This window comes from Micromesistius poutassou (assembly GCF_964030765.1).
Source record: "Micromesistius poutassou genome assembly, contig: SCAFFOLD_1645, whole genome shotgun sequence".
NCBI classification, from domain to species: domain Eukaryota; kingdom Metazoa; phylum Chordata; class Actinopteri; order Gadiformes; family Gadidae; genus Micromesistius; species Micromesistius poutassou.
Window position 1 is genome coordinate 1 of NW_028180253.1, and position 5000 is coordinate 5000.

Genomic DNA, 5000 nt, shown 5'->3' on the forward strand with positions numbered 1-5000 from the left:
CCCCCCCCCCCCCCCTCCCCCCCTCCCCCCCTCCCTCCCATGTGACCCCCCAGCTGGAGAAGATGCTGGAGCCCCAGGTGTGGCGGGAGGCGGCCACCCAGGTGTTCTTCGCCCTGGGCCTGGGCTTCGGCGGGGTCATCGCCTTCTCCAGCTACAACAAGATCGACAACAACTGCCACTTCGACGCCGTGCTGGTGTCCGTCATCAACTTCCTGACGTCCATCCTGGCCACCCTGGTGGTGTTTTGCCGTGCTGGGCTTCAAGGCCAACATCATGAATGAGAAGTGTGTCACGGAGTGAGTGGACACGCACACACGCACACGCACACACACACACACACACACACACACACACCAAGGTTTTAATTGTGACTCTAGGAACACTGGGGTTTCCACCGCCAGAACGCAGGGGGGCAGAATGGTCTAGTGGTGAGGGTGTTTGACCAGAAGATTCTGCACTCGATTAGCAATGTCTGCAGTCAACCTGTAGGCATCCTTGAGCGAGATGCCTTGCTCAAGGATGCCATGCCCTACTATTTCCTATGAATTAGGTTCCCCTTTAATGAGATCAATCTGCAATTCACCATTTGGTCCGTTTGGACAACCTTGCCTGAAAAAATACAAAAACAGTTTGTGACTTATGGTCGGCAGAGACTCTTCTGACGTCTTTGTTTTTCCCCACGAGGTCACGACAACCTTCTGCATCTTCCTTATCTACGCTCTCTCTTCAGGAACTCTGAGAAGATCGTGGATACCTCAACGCCAACGTGCTCAGTCACGACCTCATCCCCATGCACGTCAACTTCTCCCAGATGACGGTGACGGACTACGCCGAGGTGTACGGCGTCATCAAGACGGTGAAGGAGGGAGGCTTTGCCGACCTGGGCCTGGACCAGTGTCTTCTGGAGGACGAGCTCAACAAGGTGAGCCCTGCCCCCCCTGCCCCCCTCCCCCCTGCCCCCCTCCCCCTCCCCCTGGGTGTCAGTCTCTCTTACCTTTGTTAACAGACGGCCGATTAATAGTGTGTAGTTTCACCCTGTTGTTTTTCTGGTGCGCCCGTTTTGCATAATTAAAGATTCTGTGGGTCAGATGTTTGTGTTGTTAAGAGAGAGAGAGCAGGAAAGAGCGGCAGAGAGCAGAGGGCAGAATGACCTCAGTGTTCCTTATTTACCTAGTGGCCGTCTTGGTTCTAAATACTTTGGATGCTTAAGCTCTTTTTTTCTTGCTATTTTCTGTAATTTTCTTACGGGTGACTTTAACTTTTACCAGAGTTGCTTTCAACTAAGATATCTGAACTTCTACTCAAGTACGTCCTTCCAGTATTTAAAACACTATTGTTTCTAAACACTAGTTCAACGGGGTAGAAGTCTGATGCTGAAACAGACATTTAGAAAAACAAAGATGGAACCACGATGGCCGCCAGGTGAACAGCCTCCAGGGGACTGACAGACGTGCGTCTTTCCCCTCGCTTTTCTCACCCGCTGGTTTTCCTGCACTCTGCCCGCTGCAGTCGGTGCAGGGGACGGGCCTGGCCTTCATCGCCTTCACCGAGGCCATGACCCACTTCCCGGGGTCCCCCTTCTGGTCGGTGATGTTCTTCTTCATGCTCATCAACCTGGGCCTGGGCAGCATGATCGGCACCATGACCGCATCACCACGCCCGTCCTGGACGCCTACAAGGTCAAGAAGGAGTACCTCACCGGTGAGACACCCCCCCGCGCTCCTGCTGAGGATGAGGATGAGGATGATGAGGAAGAGGATGAGGATGATGAGGAGGATGATGAGGATGATGAGGAGGATGATGAGGAGGATGATGATGAGGTTGAGGAGGAAGAGGATGAGGAGGGTGAGGAGGATGAGGAGGAGGATGAGGATGATGAGGAGGATGATGAGGATGATGAGGATGAGGATGATGATGATGAGGTTGAGGAGGAAGAGGATGATGAGGATGAGGAGGATGAGGAGGAGGATGAGGATGATGAGGATGAGGAGGAGGATGAGGAGGAGGAGGATGAGGATGATGAGGTTGAGGAGGATGATGAGGATGAGGAGGATGAGGAGGAAGAGGATGAGGATGAGGAGGAGGAGGAAGAGGATGAGGATGAGGAGGAGGATGATGAGGATGAGGAGGATGAGGAGGAAGAGGATGAGGAGGATGAGGAGGATGAGGATGAGGTTGAGGAGGAAGAGGATGATGAGGATGAGGAGGATGAGGAGGAGGATGAGGATGATGAGGTTGAGGAGGATGATGAGGAAGAGGATGAGGATGAGGAGGAGGAGGAAGAGGATGAGGATGAGGAAGAGGATGAGGATGATGAGGAGGAAGAGGATGAGGAGGATGAGGAGATGATGAGGATGAGGAGGATGAGGAGGAAGAGGATGAGGAGGAGGATGATGAGGATGAGGAGGATGAGGAGGATGAGGATGAGGAGGATGAGGATGATGAGGAGGATGATGAGGATGATGAGGATGAGGATGATGATGATGAGGTTGAGGAGGAAGAGGATGATGAGGATGATGAGGAGGATGAGGATGAGGAGGAGGATGAGGAGGAGGAGGATGAGGATGATGAGGTTGAGGAGGATGATGAGGATGAGGAGGATGAGGAGGAAGAGGATGAGGATGATGAGGAGGATGAGGATGAGGAGGAGGATGAGGAGGAGGAGGATGAGGATGATGAGGTTGAGGAGGATGATGAGGATGAGGAGGATGAGGAGGAGAGGATGAGGATGAGGAGGAGGAGGAAGAGGATGAGGATGAGGAGGAGGATGATGAGGATGAGGAGGATGAGGAGGAAGAGGATGAGGAGGATGAGGAGGATGAGGAGGATGAGGATGAGGTTGAGGAGGAAGAGGATGATGAGGATGAGGAGGATGAGGAGGAGGATGAGGATGATGAGGATGAGGAGGAGGATGAGGAGGAGGAGGATGAGGAGGAAGAGGATGAGGATGAGGAGGAGGAGGAAGAGGATGAGGATGAGGATGAGGAGGAAGAGGATGAGGAGGATGAGGAGGATGATGAGGATGAGGAGGATGAGGAGGAAGAGGATGAGGATGAGGAGGAGGATGATGAGGATGAGGAGGATGAGGATGATGAGGATGAGGATGATGATGATGAGGTTGAGGAGGAAGAGGATGAGGATGATGAGGAGGATGAGGAGGATGAGGAGGAAGAGGATGAGGAGGAGGAGGAAGAGGATGAGGATGAGGAGGAGGATGATGAGGATGAGGAGGATGAGGAGGAAGAGGATGAGGATGAGGAGGAGAGGAAGAGGATGAGGATGAGGAGGAGGATGATGAGGATGAGGAGGATGAGGAGGAAGAGGATGAGGAGGATGAGGAGGATGAGGATGAGGAGGATGAGGAGGATGAGGATGAGGAGGATGAGGATGATGAGGAGGATGATGAGGATGATGAGGATGAGGATGATGATGATGAGGTTGAGGAGGAAGAGGATGATGAGGATGATGAGGAGGATGAGGATGAGGAGGAGGATGAGGAGGAGGAGGATGAGGATGATGAGGTTGAGGAGGATGATGAGGATGAGGAGGATGAGGAGGAAGAGGATGAGGATGATGAGGAGGATGAGGATGAGGAGGAGGATGAGGAGGAGGAGGATGAGGATGATGAGGTTGAGGAGGATGATGAGGATGAGGAGGATGAGGAGGAAGAGGATGAGGATGAGGAGGAGGAGGAAGAGGATGAGGATGAGGAGGAGGATGATGAGGATGAGGAGGATGAGGAGGAAGAGGATGAGGAGGATGAGGAGGATGAGGAGGATGAGGAGGATGAGGATGAGGTTGAGGAGGAAGAGGATGATGAGGATGAGGAGGATGAGGAGGAGGATGAGGATGATGAGGATGAGGAGGAGGATGAGGAGGAGGAGGATGAGGATGATGAGGTTGAGGAGGATGATGAGGAAGAGGATGAGGATGAGGAGGAGGAGGAAGAGGATGAGGATGAGGAGGAAGAGGATGAGGAGGATGAGGAGGATGATGAGGATGAGGAGGATGAGGAGGAAGAGGATGAGGATGAGGAGGAGGATGATGAGGATGAGGAGGATGAGGATGATGAGGATGAGGATGATGATGATGAGGTTGAGGAGGAAGAGGATGAGGATGATGAGGAGGATGAGGAGGATGAGGAGGAAGAGGATGAGGATGAGGAGGAGGAGGAAGAGGATGAGGATGAGGAGGAGGATGATGAGGATGAGGAGGATGAGGAGGAAGAGGATGAGGATGAGGAGGAGGAGGAAGAGGATGAGGATGAGGAGGAGGATGATGAGGATGAGGAGGATGAGGAGGAAGAGGATGAGGAGGATGAGGAGGATGAGGATGAGGAGGAGGATGATGAGGATGAGGAGGATGAGGAGGAAGAGGATGAGGAGGATGAGGATGAGGAGGATGAGGATGAGGAGGATGTCGATGATGATGATGAGGTTGAGGAGGAAGAGGATGAGGATGATGAGGATGATGAGGATGAGGAGGAGGATGAGGAGGAGGAGGATGAGGATGATGAGGTTGAGGAGGATGATGAGGATGAGGAGGATGAGGAGGAAGAGGATGAGGATGAGGAGGAGGAGGAAGAGGATGAGGATGAGGAGGAGGATGATGAGGATGAGGAGGATGAGGAGGAAGAGGATGAGGAGGATGAGGAGGATGAGGAGGATGAGGAGGATGAGGATGAGGAGGATGAGGAGGAGGATGAGGATGATGAGGATGAGGAGGAGGATGAGGAGGAGGAGGATGAGGATGATGAGGTTGAGGAGGATGATGAGGATGAGGAGGATGAGGAGGAAGAGGATGAGGATGAGGAGGAGGAGGAAGAGGATGAGGATGAGGAGGAGGATGATGAGGATGAGGAGGATGAGGAGGAAGAGGATGAGGAGGATGAGGAGGATGAGGATGAGGAGGATGTCGATGATGATGATGAGGTTGAGGAGGAAGAGGATGAGGATGATGAGGAGGAAGAGGATGAGGAGGATGAGGAGGATGATGAGGAT

The 5000-nt window shown here is 52.9% G+C and overlaps 1 pseudogene across 1 annotated transcript in view; it reads left to right on the forward strand.

Moving 5' to 3' along the window:
• Positions 1–38: 38 nt before the first annotated feature.
• The window catches only part of LOC311370972 (sodium-dependent neutral amino acid transporter SLC6A17-like), a 7620-nt pseudogene continuing 2658 nt past the window's right edge, over positions 39–5000 (forward strand). Inside the window, exons 1-3 of the transcript in view lie at positions 39–296; positions 731–922; positions 1510–1701. The product of the transcript in view is annotated as a sodium-dependent neutral amino acid transporter SLC6A17-like (transcript). The remainder of the gene's footprint in view (positions 297–730; positions 923–1509; positions 1702–5000) is intronic.